The following is a 22,940-nucleotide window of genomic DNA, read 5'->3' as shown; positions in this document are numbered from 1 at the left end:
GGCAGACGCTCAACCACTGAACCACCCAGGTGTCCCAGGGCTCTATTTTTGAAATCTTCATTCTTAAACCATTCTCTGCAAGTATCTGCTTGCTTTTTTTTTTTTTTTTTTTTTTGTAAATAGAATGAAAGATTTGACTTATGAATTCTTGCTTGTGAATTCAGGTCTTAGCAATATTACATGTAGTGTCATAGAGAGATGCTTTATTCTCGAGAGAAATGGTCCCATTGAATAGTAAGGTGTTTTCCAATTGGACAGTAATTCATAAGGGGAAATGGCCTGGAAACTATAACTTTTATTATGGAAAGGTGACAGTGAAAAATAGGTGTTTATGTTTAGGTACTTACGGATGACCATGATGACCACTATGTGAATAACTATAGATGACCACAAATGAGGCTGAGACCGTGTGTGTCTGGGCAGTTGGGTAATGTTTAGGCACTTCCTCAGACCCTCAGACCTTATGTGGATTAAAAACACTGGTCTCGGGCAGCCTGGGTGGCTCAGTGGTTTAGCGCCACCTTCGGTCCAGGGCCTGATCCTGGAGACCCAGGATCGAGTCCTGTATCGGGTTCCCTGCGTGGAGCCTGCTTCTCCCTCTGCCTGTGTCTCTGCCTCTCTTTCTCTCTCTCTGTGTCTCTCATGAATAAATAAATAAAAATGAAAACACTGGTCTCTATGGCACCTACTGATCATTAGTATGCATGGCTTCAGAGATGAACTGGGGGCTGCATCTAGACAGAGTATTTTTTTCTCTAACTTTGGTGACTATGAGGTGGCTTCACTGATTCAGGTGTTTTAGAGCTTCCTGGACTCACCCTGAGAATGACATCAAAGATCAAAGGAGAGGAGCACCCTGGCTTAGCACTGGCTGTAGTAATGCTAGTCTGGAAGAAGTAACCACATGTCCAAGTCTGTCCAACTCTAGATGAAAGTACATGCACAAGAATGGTTAGTTTTTTGTAGGCAGATCTAAAGGGCAAAACTAGAACTAACAAATCAAAGTTAGAAGAATAATTTCTACATGACATGCAGAGTTTTCTAACAGGAGAAAGTGTTAAAAAGTCATGTAGTCAGTGGAGTCTGGAAGGCTGCTCATGACTCAGGGTTGTAGGGAAAGGGAGTGGACAATCAAGGGGAAATGGGAAAAATATGCTTTAGAATGGGTGGAGGGGCAGGGAGCTGGGCCTATAGATGTTTTATTAGTGGGGCTGAGAAAAAACCTGGTAAAATGAAGCTTGTGCTAGGAGGGAATGGGATAAAGGCCATCTGCTAATTAGACTGTGTGGCCTAAGAAGACATTGGATATGTATGATCTTTCCCAAATCTTGCCTTGTTGCCTGCCGAATATATTCAACTTTTCTAACACTAAGAATCTGTGAAAGAACATATATTCCTGGTGGATTTGTAAAACCACTAAATCCACCAGGCCCTATTCTTAGCTTCCAAGACCACCTTTCAGATGCACCCCCTTAATTCAGTTATTTAGAGATCTACCGACTTTGTCTCATTATTAGAACTTTTCTAGTGACTTTAATGTGGGTTGGGGGAAGAAGGGATGACAACAACAAAAACTCAAGCCACAACAGCATGATTTATTACAGGACATATTTCTCAGAAGAGACAAAAACAGTATCAATGAAGAGCAATCATAGGAGGGTCACAGTTGTCTCAGAGCCAACTGAGCCATTCATAGAGGTTGGCCTCACATAAACAGCTGCAGGAAAGCAGTTAAATGATTTTCTTCATGCTCTTTAGGGGAGACTGTGTCTAATCTGATGCAGTTGCTCCAAAGGAGCGCTGTTAATGACATCTACACCAAATATCAGTTCAATAAATTGCTTCCCTTCATTAATCTGAGTGTCAGTGTCTGCATTAATGGCGTTTGCACAGCAGAAGGTCTCAGGGAGAGATAATAAGAATCTGCTTTTAGTAACATGTGAGGGTGGCTTCATAAAAACAAGCAAATATTTATCTTGTCCCTCCACTCTGGTGAATCAAAATCACTTCGTTTATTCATTCTTTTCACTCCACAGTTATTCTTAGAGTGACTGCTATGTGCCTGACACTGCATGAGGTCCTTGCACACAGGAACAAAAGTTGTTGGGGAGCTTATAGTCAGTGGGAGACAGAATACATCACTGGCATATATAATAATAAACTTGGATAAGAGCTATGAAGGAAAAGTATAGATTTCTTTGGGAATGTAACTGGAGAAACAGATTGTTTTTCTAGAAAAATCTGAGCTTCAGGCTGGAGGAGCTTGTAATTTTTTTATGGGTGAGGGTGACTATCTTTGGGAGTCTAGTTAGAAATAAATGCAGGGAGCCTGCTAGTCCCTTTCCCTCTGTCTCTCCCACCACTCATGCACACGTTTGCACTCTATCTCTCTCTCTCAAATAAGTAAGATCTTTAAAAAAACCTGAAATGAATGCTATGCCTCCATAAGATCACATCTGAATGAGACTGTCTCAAGTAAGTACAAATGTGCTTATCTCAACTATTAAATAGAGTTCTGGCTAGGTGGGTAACAATGATCCTTTGTGTAGATAACAATAGGTTACTATAAATGACGCAGTGTGTCTCTGGGCGGTTGGATAACATTTAGGCATTCCCCTCCCTCTTCTGAGTCTTAAGTGGATTAAAAACCACTAGTCCCTATGGTACCCACTGGGTGTGCATTGCTTCAGTGATGAACTCAGGATCCCTTTAGACAGAGTAATTTTATTCCCTGGTGTCTGTGACATGACTCACCTGATTCAGGTGTTTTAGAGCTTCCTGGACTCACCCTGAGAATGACATAAAAAATCCTGAATCTGATTGTCAGGGGGGAGAGGAGAGGAGCAGTCTGGCTTAGAACTAGCTGTAGTAATACCAGTCTAGAAGGAGCAACTTGCATGTCCAAGAAAATGCCACTCAATGGTAGGAACATCACAGCACTTGGAGAGCTTATAACATAAGAATATACCTATACCACTTCTGCTTATGTTCCATTATGTGAAGGAATTATTATCATGTGTTATCATGTGATTTGAATATAGAATCATTAGCATCCTTCTCACAATTATATTTATTGAAATCTTACAAGTCTAGCACTATTTTTTTAAATTTAAAATAAATTTAATTAACATATAGTGTATTATTATTTTCAAAGATAGAATTTAGTGATTTATCAGTTACATACAACACCCAGTGCTCATTACATCAAGTGCCCTCCTTAATGCCCATCACCCAATTACTCCATACTCTATCCACCTCCCCCTCTAGCAACCCTCAGTTTGTTTCCTGCAGTTAAGATGCTTTGTCTCCCTTTCTGATTTCATCTTATTTTTCCTTCCCTTCTTCTGTGTCCATCTGTTATGTTTCTTAAATTCCACATGAGTGAAATCATATGGTATGTCTTTCTCTGACTGACTTATTTAACTTAGTGTTATACCCTCTAGTTCCATTCATGTTGTTGCGAAATGGCAAAATTTCATTTCTTTGTGATGGCTGAGTAATATTGGAGGGTCATACATATACATATATATGTATACATACACATACACATCACATCTTTATCCATTCATCTGTTGTTGAATCTGGGCTATTTCCATAGTTTGGCTATTGGGGACGTTGCTGCTATAAACATTGGGGTGTAGGTGTCCCTTTGGATCACCACATTTGTATTTTTGTAGTAAATACTCAGTAGTGCAGTTGCTGGGTCATAGGGTAGCTCTATTTTCAACTTTTTGAGGAACCTCCAGCTGTTTTCCAGAGTGGCTGTACCAGTCTGCAATCTCACCAACAGTGTAAGAGGGTTCTTCTTTCTCTGAATCTTCACCAGCATCTGTTGTTTCCTGAGTTGTTAATTTTGGCCATTCTGACTAGTGTGAGGTGGTATCTCACTGTGGTTTGGATTTGTATTTCCCTGTTGATGAGTGATGTTGAGTGTCTTTTCATGTATCTGATGGCCATCTGTATGTCTTCTTTGGAGAAATGTCTGTTCATGTCTTCTGCTCATTTCTTGATTGGATTATCTGTTCTTTGGGTGTTGAATTTGATAAGTTCTTTGTAGATTTCAGATACTAGTCCTTTATCTGATCAGGTATTTGCAAATATCTTTTCCCATTCTGTAGGTTTTCTTTTAGTTTTTTTACTAGTTCCTTTACTGTGCAAAAGCTTTTTATCTTGATGAAGTCCCAATAGCTCATTTTTGCTTTTGTTTCCCTTGCCTTTGGAGATGTGTCTAGCAAGAAGCTGCTGAGGCTGAGGTCAAAGATGTTGCTGCCTGTGTTCTCTAGGATTTTGATGAATTCCTGTCTCACTTTTAGGTCTTTCATCCATTTTTAGTTTATTTTTGTGTAGGGTGTAAGAAAATGGTCAAGTTCCATTCTTCTGTATGTGGCTGTCTAATTTTCCCAGCACCATCTGTTGAAGAGACTTTTCTTCCATTGGATATTCTTTCCTGCTTTGTCCAAGATTAATTGACCACAGAGTTGTGGAATTCTCAATTGTGTTCCATTGATCTATGTGTCTATTTTTGTGCCAGTACCATACTGTCTTGATGAGTACAGCTTTGTAATACGGCTTGAAGTTCAGAATTGTGATGCTTCCTGTTTTGGTTTTCTTTTTCAACATTCCTTTGGCTTTTTGGCATCTTTTCTGGTTTCATACAAATTTTAGGTTTGTTCCAGCTCCGTGAAAAATACTGCTGGTATTTTGATAGGGATTTCATTGAATGTGTAGATTGCTCTGGGCAGTGTAGACATTTAAACAATATTTTTTCTTCTAATCCATGAGCATGGAATGTTTTTCCATTTCTTTATGTCTTCCCCAATTTCTTTCATAAGTGTTCTATAGTTTTCAGAGTACGGATCCATTACCTCTTTGGTTAGGTTTACTCCTAAGTATACTATGGGTTTTGGTGCAATTGTAAGTGGGATCCATTCCTTGATTTCTCTTTCTTGTGCCTCTAACATTGTTAGTGTTTGGAAACGCAACTGATTTCTGTGCATTGATTTTGTATCTTGCCACTTTGCAGAATTCCTGTATAAGTTCTAGCAATTTTTGGGTGGAGTCTTTTGGATTTGCAACATAGAGTATTGTGTCATCTGCAAAGACTGGAAGTTTGACTTGTCAATTTGGATGTGTCAGGCACTATTTTAAATTCTGTCACTTATCTCTGTGTCTAACATCTCATTTAATTCTCACAATTGATCCCAGAATGTAGCTTCCAAACACAGGAATTTTCAAATATATTCTCATTATCAATGGGGAAATATTTTCCAGGTTCTAAAAGAAAGAGGTACTAATTGTAAATACAAGGTGTCCTCCTCCCCTACCATCCATCCAGCTCAGAATGTTATCCAGAATTTGACTGCCATGTTTGGCTTCAAGGGCAGGAGTTCAGAGTAGTTTGGGGGAAATCTGGGCTTTCTAATTAGAACTGCTTCTAAATTACTGTGTACTCTTGGGCAAGTCCTCCAATATTTCTGTTTCTAATTCACTGGTTGGTTTGGTTAGACATGAAATAGTGGTTGGAACCCTCATGGAGCTGAGAAGGTAAATGTTTGCTTAAGAACTAAATATTTTTCATTGATTCATCGAAGGTAAGTGAAACAAGCAAGAGTCACCAAGTGACCTTAATATCTTGGTGTGTGTTCATCTGTGTTTTACTGTAATGCATGTCATCTGAAAAGCTGTGTGCCCTAAATCTTGCTTTACTCCACATTCATGTTGGTAGTGGTGAAGATGAGGGATGTCGTCAAGGCATTTGCGAACATACCCTGTATCTTTCAGCTTAGCAGTACTAGCTTGGAGCCCTCAGTGCCAAAAAGATGTCATCAGCCCTCAGTATTTTATGAGCCTCTTAAAAGGGTGAGTATTCAGGAATGATACTTGAGCAGTTTGTCAGGGCACTGTGCAATCACTACCTTGAGGAGCTGCTTCTTGGACTGAAATCAAATTGCAATGGCTCCACACAGCTGACGGAGGTTTTAATATCAGTCCAGTCCATCACCCACAGAGAACACTATTAATAACCAGGTAAAAGCCTTTGTGTAGAAGCCGATTCCATTTACAGTTATATTATGTCAGACGGATGTCAGTGTCCTATCTTGTCTTAGTCATAATGATGGCTAATATGATCCATACAGGATAATAGATGGGGTGGGAAGGATTACGGAGTTAAAAATCAATCAGGGCTTTCTCATACATTTCTATGCTTTTGTAGCTGGTTAAATCATCAAAGTCTCAAGATTGATTTTTTTGCTTTAGTAATCAATCCTTCACAATCTGTTACCTTTTTCCTCCTCCCTCTTCCACCCGACCTTTTTTTTTTTTTTTAAACATGTAGACAAGAGTTAAATTCATTCTCTGGATAAATACACAGATGCACTCTTTGCCCCAGAGGGAAGATTTATCACATTTTGAAGGCAGAGCTGAAAAGTTGTGCATGCTACTGTACTGGACAGGCAAGATATGGGGATTGATAAGTATGAAGTAGTTTTGAAGTAGTTTTTTTTTCCCCCCAGAAATAAGTCATTTATACTTGAGTATTTGGCATTTTATTTTCATCAGCAAAAGCAGAGGCTCAGTTTATATCACCAAAAGAAATCTGGGCATAACATTTATACAGTGAGACAGATTAGCATGAAACACTGGCATCCTCAAGTACTGAATGCAGCGACAGGCCATGTCTCCTTGAACTTGGAGATATAGATGACATATATGTATGTGCATATTCACCAAGGTCCTAACACTAAATAGTTAGAGTGCTAATTTGATACGGAAAAGCTCAAAGGGAAGCCATATATCTGCTATTACTAAGAAGTTAGAACTCTTTGGACAAAAAACTATAAAAATCCAGGCAGATGGCTCAGAGCAGGTTGACAAACCTAAATAGATACAGGAAGGAGTAAATAGGAGAGAGAGTGGGACTTTGAGATGGACAAGAAGTGGGACAAGAACCCTGTGATGGGCCCATCTGAACTGGGAGGAAAGCCAGTGTGTCAGCACAAGTCGTGACATCGGCATGCTATTACTTGTAGAGCAGTTGATGTGGAAAACCTCATGTGGAGTAATAGCATTATATAGGTGTAGGAACATAGGAACCTGAAAGGGGCCATTCATTCATTCATTCATTCACCACAATCTTTCATTTAATGGCCACTGTACTGGGAGCAACAGATGCACATGGACATCCTCAAGAGGGAGAAGAGAATAGAAACAAATAATTTGGATGCAAGGAGATAGCCTTCATAATCAATGAATGTAAGAGACCTGGCACTCTGAGCCGCAAGGCAGGCAGCAGCCACTCATCTTCCTTTACTCTGCAGTGAATCCCGATGGGAGGTTGGAGGGTGAGGTAAAGATATTTATTTCCTTAGTGGCCTTAAAAGTGGGCCACAGCCAGACCTAGGCTAGGCCCCCACTTAGGTCTTACTAGCATAGCCTGGCCGTGCCGTCTGGCAGCCATCTTTGCATACTTTTCTCCTTCTGGGTTCCAGTAGCCACCCTTCCCATTACCTTTGGGCCTTTTGGTTAACAACCATGGGCTGTTACACTATCCCTTGTGGTTTCTTTATGGTCAGTTTGTAAATTGTCACTTGTTAAACTTCCCTCACATTATCTTGATTCTGGCACTGCTTCCTGCTGTGACCCAGCCTGATATGTATCACAGTTTCATCCCTCCCTCTCCTACCTATACTCTCACCTAGTCCTGCAAGTTTACTGCAGTAGCCTCCTAAGTTACTCACTGATTTCACTCTTGGTCCCTACAGCCTATTCACTACACAGCAGTCAAAACAATTGTTTTAAAAACAGAAATCAGGTCATGACAATTTCCTGTTTAACACCCTTGAATGGCTGCTGAGCATTTTTGTAAAGTTTGAAGTTCTTGCCCAACTTAGGATGCTCTTTATGAAATAAATCCTTTCCACTCTTATCTCCTCTATCACCCGTTGGTGTCTCAGAATTGTGTTCCAACTACTGTGGCCTCCCCTGTTCACTCAAGTACTTTGATCATTTTCCTCCCTGAACAGCAAATGGCTGCCCCTTCTACCATCTATTTTCAGAGAGGTTGTGCATGACCACCAAGCGATAGTAGCCACCAGTCTTTTTCCATGACATCAGCTTACTCTAATTTTCTGTATAGCTTCCTGTATAGGAAATCCATCCATCCATTTCCACTAGAATGTAAGTTCTATTGGTATAGGGAACTGGTCTCTATATCTCTACCACATCACACAGTATCTGACACATAGTAGGCACTTAGTAAATACTTATTGAATGAACGAATGAGCTAATCAGAGAAAAAAGTCCTGGAAGGACAGAGAATGAATTCACAGAGAATGAATCAAGTTTCTAAGGGAGGAAGTCAGGAATAGTAGAAGAGTGGGGCTACTAGAACTGTAGAATTTGTTAGGACCAGGTAGAAACCATTTTGTGGAATAGGATTATGTAGTAATAATCAGATGAGAGTTCTAAGGTTATACCAGGGTTAGAGCTTTCTATCTTTCTATCTTGTGTGTGTGTGTTCCACAGACTCCTTTGGAAATTGGATAAAGCCAAAAAACCCTTTCTCAGAAAAATGCTTTAATGCATAAGATAAAATATCTAGAATTATGAGAACTAATTATATTGAAACAGTTACCAAAGTATTATCTAAAAATTATGATATAGTAATATATAAATCTTCCTCTACTTTATTGAGAGAGAAACCCATAATAAATTGAAAATATCTAAGTCAGCAATGCCCTCGATACACCAAACATCATAGCTTAGCCTAGCCTACCTTAAATGTGCTCAGAACACTTATATTAGCTCACAGTTGTGCAGACTTCTCTAACACAAAGCCTGTTTTATAATAAAGTCTTGAATATCTCATGTAATTGATTGAATACTGTATTGAAAGTGAAAAACAGAATGGTTGTATGGGTACATCGTCGTTTTAGGTGTGTGGGTTGTTTACCCCCATGGTGGTGTGACTGGGAGGTGGGGCTGCAACTGCTCACCATCACGGAGAGTATTTTACTGCATATTAGTAGTCCTGGAAAAGATCAAAATTCAAAGTTTATGGTTCCTACTGAATGCATATCTGTTTTGCACCATTGTAAAGTCAAAAAATTGTGAGTCAGACCATTGTAACTTGGGACTGTCTATAAATGCTTTATTAATAGATAAATAATAAATCTAGCAATGTATTTGATAATCACTAGAATTTTGATGTAATGATGAACATAAATGGTATTTTGAAATAGCTACATCAACATTAATGGTGATATGAAAATACATTTGATTTCTGTGAGTCCTAGATGTGCTAATTCTGCTCTGATTTGTTGTCTACATTCACAATTTAAGGAAATACTGAATTTAACCAAAATAATTTTTTTCTCCCCCAAGTTTACAGAGATCCAGAATTCTGTCCATTGACCCTTGGGAGTTTGTTTGGAACCTTGATGGGCCTGGGCTTGGGTGGAAGTCCAACTAGCTTCTCTAGCAATGGCTGGGGCCTGTCAGAGGCCTGTGCTGATGCACAAATACGGCTCTATGAGAGCTAACATGGCTTGAATGACCACAGTATGACCAGAGATTGGTGAATCTCAAAAGAGCTGAGAATGTAAGAATACTTCCTTGAACCAGATGTAAACTGTGATCCTTTTAAAGCCTGAATTTCTCTTTTGGAATCATGAGAGAATACTTTCTTGTGTGATGCTTGGGGATCCTGCTTCCCAGTAGTTGAAGAAACAGTTTAAGAAAAGGCTTCATGTGATATCTCTGTTTCTCCAGGTTCATTTTTATTCCCATACACATCAACATTGGGAAATGAAATCCTGTGGTTCTACAAGACGTTCCATACATATTTGCCATAAAGAATCCTACTTTAAGAGTGTTTTAGGGTAAGGCATTGAAACTCTACCATTAAATCGAGAATGCCTAAGCACTTACAGATGGGGTTCCTTAGGTTCATTTATTACATTTATGATCTATAGACTCTCCCCAAAGTAATTTCTTCTTTAACCACATTGGTTTGGGATGTGTGAAATACATCTGTAACTAAAAAAACAATCTGTAACTGATCAGAGTTGGAGATGCAGCCACTTGCCTCACTTAGGAGGAGGCTCATTTGAATATACTCTCTGCTCTTGGATGCAAGTAAACAGACCTAGAGCAAGACAAACTTTCAAAATATAGACTTGTGGCTTATTACTTGCCTGGAAGTCCTGTTATTTTTTTTTAAGATTTTATTATTTATTCATGAGAGGTATAGAGAGAGAGAGAGAGAGAGAGGCAGAGACACAGGCAGAGGGAGAAGCAGGCTCCACGCAGGGATCCTGATGTGGGACTCGATCCCAGGACTCCAGGATCACGCCCTGGGCCAAATGAAGGAGGCACTAAACCAGAGTCACCCAGGAATCCCCGGAATTCCTGTTATTTATTAAGCAGAGGGCTTTAATAGAATGCAAATTTCTATCATAAAGAAATTTATGAAATATCTGAAAATAATGGAGGTTCTTTGTCATGTATTTTGTGGAACTTGACACAGGACTACAGCTTGGAAAAGCAGGAATTTGGCCCATGTTAAGACTATTTTGGTCTGGTCAAAAGAACAGAGGAATATAAATTTGGGCACGGAGTAATTCAAAGGGCCATAAGAACCCTTATATCTATTGAACCAGAGTTCTTTGGTGTGCAAAGCTTGGAAATACTTCAGGGTTTTCTTCTTGTGTGCTGCCTATCCGTGTGTCTTATAGTAGGAGGGTTTTCCAGGGGTAACTAATCCTAATGCTTTGTGACAGATCTTGGCATTGTGGCAAGTTTTCAAGTGGATTTGAATGGCTTTGGGTTGTTGAAATAATTCACTACAATGTAGCTTGACATGTGACATCTTATTTTATTAAGCAGAGAAATTGGAATGGAAACCAAGAGCATGAAACATTCTTTGCTAAAATAAATCAGCAATAATCCTCTATAGGTTTGAGGTAGAAATGAGGTTTAGTCTTATAAGCCTGCCCTTATGACATCTGACAATCAAATTGAAACCAGGTGTAACCTGTATCACCACAGTCTGTCCCTTCCAACCACTTCCTGGTTTTTGTAGCTACTATATGGGATTCTGATAAGTAGCACATGCTCTCCTGGTAGGGACTTGTGAAAATATTTAATAGAAATCATGAAAGCATGTAAGAAGGATAAAAACCCCACTTTTTGTTTTGAATTTACAATGTGGAGTGCTGAGAGCTTGTCGCTTATGGGAAAGATTGTTTTTCATCCTGTCTACTATAGCCCGGCTGATTGTTGTGTGTGCCCCATGGCCTCCCAGGCCATAGTTTTCTGAGAGAAACACATTAAGACTGACTAGGATTCAGTCTCCTTGACAGGAAGTCATGGCCAACGCTGACGTTACGGTTGTGGCCCAGAGTCTTCATGGCCAGCACCTCTTCTCTGTTTCCATTCCTAGGTCAAATGCTTATTACCCTTTAAGCCAAAACTTTTACAAGTAATTAGCAGTTGAATCTTCTAGACCTCAATTCTCTTACCCATTTTCTAACCAAATTCCCATCGAAATCAACAACTAGGGTTATTGATTTAATTTAGTCTAATTTAATTTTAATCGATGACTAGCAGTGCTTTCACTGGATGTTCAAATTGAGAGGGTCCCAATGAAATAAACTAATAGATTTTCGTATTATATAAATATTTACCTTAAACTGCTCAGTCTGGTTGTACTGAAAGACACTTTTAGAAAGCATAAGAATCAAGCAAATGATTCATCAGAAACAATAGAATACTCACTTTCAACCCTATAAGTGCTAGTCACTGTCTAACGTCCTATTCTTCATGTTGAGAAGTGACCAACTTAAGAATAAGTTCCCACAAGCCAGTGTACTGAACATTCATTGACCTTGGGAGCCAAGTCAGAGAGAAGGCAGTTTTGTCAAGGGAGTGGAGTTCTGACAGCAAAACTTTGATTCCTTTTTGATTGTTCCAAAGGAGCAGTCACCCCACCCAGCATGGACAGAGAAGTCCAGACCTTGATGCTATTTTAAGAAAAAAGGATTGGTTTCTTTCTTGCTCTGAAAACTTTAGCCCATGCGGTTCCCATGGACTTTTAAGACTGAGGAATAATCTGAGGACTGACTTGCATTTTGAAGCCTTTGGGGAATGCTATGGCCAGAACTGACCAACGTTAGCTCACGTTTTAAATTCTGTTTGGTTCCCCCCACTTCCATTCTGAGTTCTAATGTCTTTTCATCCTGGCCGGAAGCAGCAGCTATTTTTCTCCATGCTTGACCTAGCCATTTATCCCACTTTCTTTTGGCAGAAGAATAGAAAACAACATTTGCAGCATCCCTAAATTAATTATACTTTTCTCAAGCTAAAGAACTGTGACAGAGCCACAAAACAGCAACTGAAAACTAATTCCTTAAAAGAATATGAAAAAAGGAAGTTGTATAAGATAGGGTAATTAATCTTGCAATAAAAATAATTGTTTACAGTTAAAATTAATGTAACATGCATTCCTCAGCAGATAATAAATTATGGACTTTCTCATTAGCATTTGAATTGATTTCCTCTAATTTCTGAGAAGCACATGAGCATGTGACTAGATTAAGTTTAATTGGACTACAGCTGGTGCTGATTGTATGCACACGGGGTGGGGGCTTTGCTGAGTGATTGGCTGTCTCTGCATTTTGTTTCTATTGTCTTTCTCTTTCTCCACTGCTTTTTCCCCACAGGTAGGAAGATTGAAAATATTAGGGTCCTAAAATAGAATTAACTAGAGGAAGGACTGTGATTTCAGATAATATTAGGCAGTGAGCTTCTATGAAGAATGATTATGGTGTAATATATGACTATGGTATAATATAATTGTTATTACCATCTTCTCCTCATTATATAATTATTATTTTGTCAACAGCTAACTTATTGAGCATTTGCCATGTGCTGCTCTTTTACCAAGTACTTCACATGTCATTTAATCTTCACAGTGGTGTTATTGGGGGTGCCATTATTCTTGGAAAGAATTGGTAAAATTTAGGCCCAATTCTACTAGGATATATCTGATGAAAGCTGAAAAATTAAGGACAAAAGAGTAGTTGTAGATTTTTAGTCCTACAATGGGATAGTCTCCCTTAAAAATAAAATTCTCACTTAAATTAAGTAGAACTATTTAGAACAATTTGAAAACTAAGCTCCTCTAGAGGACTTCACGGAACCTTGGTGGTACGAAGCTTTGTGTCTTTCGCATTTTAGTGGGTCACCTCCCAACAGGAGTGGCTCAGGCCTTTTGCTTTCTTGATATACAGGAAAAGTAGGCAAGTAGAGTTCTTGCAGTGGAAGATGAAATAGTTTTAGGTGAATTTAATTGTTGCTTCTTCTGGGTTCACGTGAATAGCTATGCTTAGCTCAGGGTTCTAGTTTCACTGTGCCTTCCTTGTCTTGTAGTCAGTTGTTTATAGGACAACTTCCCATGGACTGTGCACTCCTTGAGGATGGGGCCCACACTGGGCTTGATAAATAAATATACCAAACTGTAGGGATTAGCTACAGTTTTAAATAAGATGTTCCTAATTCTGAATAAAATTAGGTCTCAGAAGTTTTTCTGCTGTCTCTTATTTGCCAAATACATCTTACTTCACAATATTATGTATTCAGTGGGTTATTTGTAAATTCAAATATTGATGTAGGTAATTACACGGAGAAATAGAAGCTGATCCTGGTACCTAATATCAGTGTGGACAAAGAAAGAAGACTTTAGGAATTGTGATATGTGAAGTTATAGTCATGCTACCTTTGAATATAAAATTTTTTATATAATATTAAAAAATTTTGAGTATAATTGACACACAATGTTAGATTAATTTGAGGTATACAACATAGTGATTCAACATCTCTTTAAAAAAATATTTTATTTATTTGAGAGAGAGAGCACAAGCAGGAGGGGCAGTGGGGGAGGGAGATTGAGAATCTCAAGCAGACTCCATGTTCAGCATGGAAACCAGTATGGGGCTCGATCCCAGGACCCAGCGAGCATGACCTGATCTGAAACCAAGAGTTGGATTATCAGCCAACTGTACCATTCAGGCACTCCATGATTCAACATCTCTATGCATTGTGCTGTGTTCACCACAAGTATAAGCTAACATCTGTCACCATACAACACTATTACAATATCATCTATATTCCCTCTTCTGTACCTTTTATTCCCATAACTTACTTATTCATTCCATAGCTGGAGGTCTATATCTCCCACTCCCCTTCACCTATTTTGCTTGCCTACCGCCATCTTCTCTGGCAACCATCAGTTTGTTCTCTGTATTTGTAGGTCTGGTTTTATTTTTTGTGGAATAGAAAATTTTTGATCATGGTAGAAACCTGCCTGAGTATGAAACATGGGATATTTTAAATATGTGTGCACACACACACAACCCCCCCCCCCCCATACACATTTAGGTCTGATTTTCCTTCCTGCTTTATAATATTAACCATGGGAAAGAAACAAAACTTAAACGGTTTGCTGATGTTCTAATGTTGTAGTTGAACAAATGTGCCCAGGACAAATGCTAAGGGACCAGTCTGTCTGGAGCCTACATTGATCCTTTGACTTTTTGTACTTTTTACTAAGTCCTAAACAGTGCCCCTCTTTTTAACTTTCCTGTTGTTTGGAGCTATTAAAATCTGTAATCCATATCCTTTGTTTTAGTTTTATCATAAGCTGAAATACAGCCCCACTTAAATTTTCCCAATAAACAAAGTGCCACGTTGTTGCAGCCTTGCCTTTCACCTCATTATGGTGGGAGCAGAGTGTGATGTCACACTTGACCCAATACCAATCTGCCCATAAATGATACAGCCTGTTCCCCCTTTGCTTCCTGGCTCAAGCACCGGGAAGGGAGCTTAGTATGAAATTCATGCCGTGATGACAGATTTAAAAGTTGCTACAAACTCTAACAGACAGCAACTGCAGTTTGTAGACATACACAACATGTACCGCTCTCTTGTATTCTTAAGTGATGACATTCTTCGTTTAAAGAGTTACGTTTATATAGCTCATTACTGTTGCCTGTCTATGAAATGAGGGTGGTAGAAAGAAGGGAAAAGGAGGCTAAATTGGATATGAAGACATTTACCAGAAGAATTTTCCAAATGTTAATGAGCAGCTTAAAGGGCTGCACACATGTGTTGCAACGTAATTGGGTTTGGTGCCTTCTGGGGACTTTGAAGCTTTTCCGCCCTTGCCCATTGTATTTTGAGAGGTGGAATGAGACCCTCAGAATTCTAACACTTTGGCTCTGAAGATCCACATGGTGCTAAATTGTAAATCTGCAGACAGCCAACAAACAGAGGGCCAAGCTCCAGCGACTCTTGTTTGGTTTGGGCTTTTCAAGCAATTAAATGAATGGCAGTCTCTAAACGTCTCTGGGGAGGTACAACGTGCTATGAAGAGAATTTACTGGAAAGGGGCAAGGAGGGGTTCCTTCCCTGTTGCTGGGGCTTTTCCTGGAAAAAAAAAAAAAAGAATAAGCAATTACATCCAAATGTGTCCTGAGAATTTGCCAACCTGTTTCTATCCCTTAGTTCCAGTTACCTTCATTGTCTATCTGAGTTCTCTATTGGGAAAGACTTGGGTTTTTTCCATGTGAAGCAATAATAACTCAGAATGAGCTTATATCATTAAGTAAGTGTATATTTTGAAAGATTCCTTTTGGCCGTTGTTCAGTCTCTTGGAAAGTGGTTATGTCCATTTATCAGAGAAGAAAACAAGATACTCCTATAGTTTGATCCAAATAGGCCCCTTGTTCCTATTGTGGGTTATCTCCAGATATCTGGCTCCTGGGGGAGAATCACATGAGGGATCCATAAGACATCAGGTGGGATAGCCAGATGCCAGGGCTCCTGCCCTCTCTGAAATAATGCATGGGGGCCATTGAGAGCTTCGGGTTGCATGTTGCTCAGTCTGGGTGAAGTTAATTATGGTTACTGTTATAATTCAGGAATGAGTTTTATTGAGCGGTGGAAGGTTGTTGATTTAGGGGGCCATAAATTACTCCTGCAGAAGCAGGGGGCTCTGGGCCATTGCAGTGATGCTGTAAAGTGGTTTGAGAAGGTTCAAAGAAGGTTTCCTGAAGTTGCATTTGGAGTAAGAATAAGTTTGGCCATGACAGTAGCCTAGGAAAATGAGTCCTTCAGCATCAGTTATTTCTTTGAAGGTTCAGGCTTCTGATTCTTACTCTTGTGAGGGTGCTAGTCATTATCTTAGAGTGCCAGTAAAAGGTTATAGTACTGGTCTGACCCTCAACTTTCTGGCTAGGTTCCTATTCTGATGGCCTGTTGTTGTATTGCAGACATACTCTTTTTGGTTTGATCTTTACAGCTGTTTCATGGCCACTGAATGTGGAGACCAATGTGAAATTAGGTGAAAGTATATAAGTATAAATATTTTTCAGTCTCTGCATTTGGCTTAAAGCTGGGTAACAACAGAAATAAAAGAGGCAAGTCATTCCGAGGAGACTCCCGATTTGCATTATTATCCAAAGCTCAGACGAACGATCTGAATGTTGGATGATTCTCCAAATTTAGCAGAATCTTTAAACTAAACTACTAATGCCAACTATGAGGCACCACGGATCATTAACCTCCTCTTTCTCCTACCTTCACAATAGGATGAGGTATGTGTCTGGCTCCATCTCAGGTATTAAGGTATTAAAAGAAGTTTTTCCCATTCTCTGTCCTAAGTAGGAAGTGAAGATAGACACAGAGAGAGATAACCAATAATTGGAGGTGGCTCAAAAGTGCAATGGGATAACCATACTCTGTAAATCTGAGAGGAGAGCTAACTTCTAGCTGGAATGGTCCAAGAAAATCATCACAAAGCCTCTTACTGAATTCTTTTACACACATGGTCACATTTCATCCTTTCAACATTCCAGAAATGTAGGTAGTATTATTTTCATTTACCTGAAGAGGAAATTGAGGGTCCCAGAAATTGACTTAAGATCCTGCAGATAGAAACATGTAGTCAGAATTTGAAGCCAGGTCAGACTATGTTAAACTGGGGAGCAATATTATAAGGGGGTGGTGAAAGATGGAGGGGTAGAAGATGAAAATAAATTCTAGGTATTCAAAGTTAAATACGCAGTTCTGTTGGTCTGATTTGGAGGTTTGAGTGGTGTATGGAAGTAATTAGGAGATAAGCCTTCGGGAGGATGGGGTTCTACTTTGGGGGCTTAGAATGGCTGGCTCTAGTCAAAGGGTCCTCCAAAGACCATCAGACTATGTCTGTTATGTTCACTGTGGGAGCTTCCAGCATGCCTGATGAATAATAGACACTCAATAGGTAAGAAAGGAAGAGGGGAAGAAAGAAGAGAGGGAAAGAACACTGAGGAAGGAATCATTAAACTTTATTCCCCTGAGGAATGACTTGCTGAATGATTTTTTTGGGACCTCTGCCTGTGTCTTTGCCTCTCTCTCTCTCTCTGTGTCTCTCATGAATAAATAAATAAAATCTTAAAAAAAAATCTTAGCCAAATTCATGCTTCCTAAAACAGTATCTGGTTATATCCAGTTGAGACTCTTATCTCACCTGGATAATGTGAGATGATTGGAGATGAGGCGCTTAATTGCTTGTTTAATGTTTCCAATATATACACAGTGGGGACTGTCTCAATGCTGCTCAGCCTTAAAATTCACTCTTTCAAACCTTTCTCCTAATAAATGCCAGGTTATTTTGGTAATCAGGAATGGTTATTGTAATAATGGCCATTTGCACATGAGTCATTAGCTGTCAGGGTTCAGGGCTTTATGTGATCAGTCAGAAATTTGCAAGAAAATAAATTTGAATTTCATTTTGGCCCCTGGAGTCAGAGGAGTGCTTGATAGTCAACAGATACTTTCCATTTGAATGAATGAATGTAATATTTGATTGGACCACTTAAAACTTGACTTGGCTGTATGACTTGATGAAAATATCAGTGATTAAAATCATTTAATAACTCATCATAATTTTCTCAGATTGATGTCTATGTTTTATTCCTATTTCTGTCTTCTAAATCTAGGTCTTTTTCATTTTATAATTGATATTCTGTAGTCTTAGCCAGTTTTCCTTTCTCTCCCCATTTTTTCTTCCTTTCCCTGAAATCCCCAATCGTTCATGTCCAGATGTAACATGCTCCTGAAAAAATTTTTCATGTTTCATGTTTTCATGTTCATTAATTTACACATCCATTGTTTGTTCATTCTAAAATTGTTTTTGGGAGCATCCCTGTATAAGATAATCATCTAGATGTAATGGGAGTGGACACATAACAAGGGAGAGAGAGGCTATATTGTACCACATAGTCTGCAGGCTCTGTAAGCAGCTTTGACTTTATAAACCCAAGTTCCCCTTTTTGATTCTGGAAAGTGGGGAGGTGGAGTGGGAATAGTCTGCTCAGCGCTGACGAAACTTCATCGTGGTCCCCAATACTCCCTGCATTCCCCTGTCTTATTCTTAATTCCTTCCCCTATGGTATGACATTTGTCTTATCTTTCTTTCTTTTTATTTTTTTAAGATTTTGTTTATTTATTCACGAGAGACAGAGAGGCAGAGACACAGGCTGAAGGAGAAGCAGGCTTCCTGCAAGGGAGCCCGATGTGGGGCTCGATCCAGGACCCCGGGGTCACACCCTGAGCCGAAAGGCAGATGCTCAACCGCTGGGCCACCCAGGCACCCTTTGTCTTGTCTTTCTGTAGTAGAGTATTCAGTGACTCTCCAAGCAAATCCTGTTTGCTCGCTGTTCCCTGTACATACCTTTCTGCTCTTAGGGAAGCTGTTGGCTTCTTCCCTCCTTGGGCAACATTTCTTCTTCCTTTCTGCCAGCTCATTCTTTAATGTTCTGCTCAGCTTCTCTTTTCTCCAGTGAGCTGTCGTGCCCCAGCCTGTACTTACTTGTTCTTTCCTACATTTTGCCTGTTTGCTGTGTTTTCTGTCATGTAATTATTTCCCATTTAAATCCCTCCACGCCTCTTTATGGATGAGGGGTTTTTTGTATCAGTGACTCTGTCTTTGTTTTTTGTGGATGCCCCATATCCCCTGGCCCAAAACTCCCTTTCATGTAAACGATCACTGACCAATAAGAGAGGGGTTGCGAGGACATTTGTTTCTTCCTCAGGTGAAGGTATATTTGTAAAGTGGTGAATATGAGACTCTTATTAATTAACTCTTTTTTTTTTTTAGTAGCACTTAGTAGAATACAAAGAAAGAGAAGACAGCTATAAATTCTTTTTTTTATATTCTCAAGATGAAGAAGATTTAAAATGAAGATTTATCTCACACAGCTGTTTTTGTCGCAAGGAATAGTTTTTTGACTCATGCTGCCCAAATTATTTCATTATTGTTATTGTTAATTTTATCTATTTAAAACAGAAAATGTTCAATTGTTAAAAAAAAAAAAAGAAAAGAAAATGTTCAGTTGTTGTTGGCTTTCATCAATTCATTATTTTACGACCCATTGAGAAGACTGTTTTGCTGCAGAGTTTAAAGGGAGCTGAACAGGCATTATGAAATCAGAAGGAATTTGAGTATTTGAAAGCTGGCTGTATTCTATTGCCTGGGGGTCTAGATGAACATGTCAAAGGAAGGCCTGTAAGACTTCATCAAGGAATGGCATATGCACGTGTGGAGGTCATCCATTAGGCTGCAACATTATTGTCAATCGGTCCTTCATGAACTGTTGGGTTCCTATGTATCATCTCCAGGAAAGGAAAGAGAAACTTTTCTAGAATGTTTCACTTGTCAATGAGGGTGAATGATTTTCAGTTGTTTTATCCCATGTGTGGTCATTATTGAAACATTTCTAGGCAAGCTCTGGCTGGATCTCTCCTCACAGTTTGAAGCTGTGATACTTGTATCCATATTCTGCAACAGCTTGTAAAATCGTTTTCTGACCAAATTAGAGTTTTCTATTGGGATTGTGTTATTTCAGGTAATAAATATGGAATACGTAAAGTATCACCTGCTAATTGGCACAGAGAGGGTTTTGAAAAGATGGATTTTTCCTTTAAAAATACTGATAAATATGTTAACTTTAGTCTTTATATTTTTTTCTAGTAGTGATAAGGACTATGTTGTGTAATAAGTAGTGTAAAATATATTTTTTGAAGTTCTGATTTGCTTTCCAGGTGACTTTATTGTTAACAATGTGAACAATCCATCTTAAATCCTATAAACTACATTAAAAATACTGAAATTGCATGCCATCAAAGGTAAGGACATAAAGGAGAAGACTAATAGTTTGACCACATCAAAAAAAAAAAAAAAAAAAAAAAACAGAGTACAAAGATACCTCTCATAAACAAAGGTAAAGATAAAGACAAACTGGGAAAGGGTATTCACAACATATGATGAGAGGATTACATCTCTAATATATATAAAGAGCTCCTATAAATTAATAAGAATGTGAATATAACAATCCAAAAAATACAAATGGCAAAAAAAGTGAAAGAATATTAAAGCCCATGAATATCAAAGAAAACAAGTTAAAACAGGAATAGATATTTTTATTTTCTCTTAAGAAATGAATATTGCAAATACTCAAGGCTAATAGGAAAAAACAGAAACATACATTCTTATAAACTTCTGATAGTGATAAAAATTGATCTAACATTTTATGGGCAATTTAGCAAAATGTCAAACTTTAAGATATGTATACCCCTTGGTTCAGGAATTCCACTTCTGGAAATTTATTTGTAGGGAATACTTGGACAAACATATACAAATGTATGCATGAGGGTATTCATTAGCATTGTTTATAACCAAAATTGAAATCAATCTAAATGACTGCTAATAATGGGTGATCCAATAACTAATGGTATGATAGCACAGATTACCTACAGGCTTTAGAAATGAATAAATCTGTATTTATTAACATGGAAAAATATACCCTGTGTGTTAAATGGAAAAAAGAGGGGGGCTGGGAAATGGTATTAATGTTCTTGTTTCCAGAAAATAATTAAACTCTGAACATATAGAAAAGGTGCAAATAGAGGGAAATTTAATTAATTATTTTATTTTTTGATAGAGGGAAATTTTAAAGGATATAAGTAAAAAGTAATAACGGCCATTAATCTTTGGCCATTAAAGAGTTAAAAAAGTCTTTTTTAACTGAGTTAAAAAATTACTAATTAAAAAAAGAAAAAAGTAATGGATTTTTTTAAATTTTGGGTAAAACACACTGTAATATGCTTTTGTCCATATCACAGATGGTAATACAAAATCATTTTTTGAAGATGGCATTCCCACATCTACTTCTTAAGGTCACCTCCAAGGACATGGTCAAGCCAGGCTACAAGAGGGTACAGATATCTTTGCATTGAAAAGGGATGGTTAGTCAGTGAGACAAGCATGGATTTAGGTATAGGACTTTCTGATAAATGTTACTTTGGGTTTTAAAACAATACCAGTGTCGAGAATGAAGAGTCTAACAAACCTCTTAAAATAAGGCAAGGGATGAGGAGTGTGTGTGAACCAGTCAGAAGAGATCTTTTCTCCCGAGAGCATGTCTTGTGCACTTGGCATTGAACACATCTGGCATGGTTTTACAGACATTTCCCATCAGCTCGCAAGCTGCTTCAGACTGGGAAATAGGTGTTCGTCCCTCCTTCATAGTGCGCTGAGCATGTATTAAGCATGGGGCACTGAGGTAGTCCCTGGGGATACAAGGTTCAACTCAGACACACGCTGCCCTCCAGGAGCCCATGGGGAATTAAATAGGCAGTTTCAGTGCAGTTTTTAACAAGTGCTTTGTGAGGGTTGAGGGTTGAGCTTATTCTTCCTAACTTGTTTGCTAGGAGTTAGGGAAACCTTTCTGGACAGTACATCCAAAGAGAGACATTGAAACATTTCTAGGCAAGAGAGCAGCAGTTAACAGAGTGTGCAGGAGGAGACTTGTTGGAGAAAGTGTTCCAGGCAGATGGACCATTCAATGCAGAGACCTCAAGGTGAGGACATGCTGGCCGACTGCAGCTTTGAGTGTGGAAAGGAAGCACAATGAGCCAGGCTGGTGGGTGAAGGGGTTCAGAAGTTTTCAATCCTGGCTTCCCTTGGCATCAGTGAGGGATTCAATAAACAAACAGTAAGCAAGCAAATACAAAACAAAGCCCTATTCGGGCCCTACTCCCCATCTGATTTAATGGGCTTCTCTGTGGTTGGAGGTGGCCTTTGAACCTGGCCCCGCATGCCCCGCTGCAGGATATCCTGCCTTCCACTTGCATGTTGGATTCCTGCAAAGGGTGGCTCTCCCTTATCCAACAGGCTCCTAGGAGATTGCAGCATCACAGCTAGGATCTGAAACACAAGAGAGGAGAGTGTGAAGGGCTTGGTAAACCAGGCTAAGAAGTCTGAATTTGCCTTTAGGGCCGGGGAGTGTCTTGTTAGATATGTACATGCCACAAGCCACCATTAATTATAACATTTAAAGAGACTTTGGCATGTTTGCCAAAGTTCTGGGATTTTTATGGGAACCACCTGGTTTGGTGGTTTTGTGTGAAGAGGAGGGGTCTAAGAAAACACAAGAATAGATATGCTATAGAATGGGTTATGAACCTATTTTGGTACATTCAGAAGATACATTTCTGAATAGGTGAATGCAAATTGAAAACCTATAAAGCAAATCAGGTCGCTATTAAAAGAATCAGTGAAGTAAAACCCCCTGAAATGTTAACAATAATTCCTAATTTATTTGTTCTGTATTATTTGGATTTTCAGTACAGTAGTGAGTTTTTAAAAGATGGAACACACATGGAACATTTGCATATTTATGTAAACAACAAAGTATGTTTGGCTTCATCAGAGGAGAACAAGTCAGGGCATTTGGGAATATACATGGACTCATTTTTCCAACTTAAGTTTGAAGCTTAAGGATATGGTTTTGAGAATATGGTTTAACCTTTTGGAGACCTAATTTCCTCATCGATAA

At 38.9% G+C, this 22,940-nt stretch overlaps 1 long non-coding RNA gene across 1 annotated transcript in view; it reads left to right on the top strand.

Annotated features, from left to right (window-relative positions):
- LOC112668158 (uncharacterized) overlaps nucleotides 1–21,041 on the top strand; it is an 82,530-nt gene extending 61,489 nt beyond the window's left edge. Inside the window, exon 4 of the long non-coding RNA XR_004804090.2 lies at nucleotides 19,202–21,041. This is a non-coding gene — a long non-coding RNA (uncharacterized LOC112668158). The remainder of the gene's footprint in view (nucleotides 1–19,201) is intronic.
- Nucleotides 21,042–22,940: the final 1,899 nt, after the last annotated feature.

Source organism: Canis lupus, chromosome 36 (assembly GCF_003254725.2).
Source record: "Canis lupus dingo isolate Sandy chromosome 36, ASM325472v2, whole genome shotgun sequence".
Taxonomy (NCBI): domain Eukaryota; kingdom Metazoa; phylum Chordata; class Mammalia; order Carnivora; family Canidae; genus Canis; species Canis lupus.
This window is presented reverse-complemented; position numbering and strand designations above follow the sequence as displayed.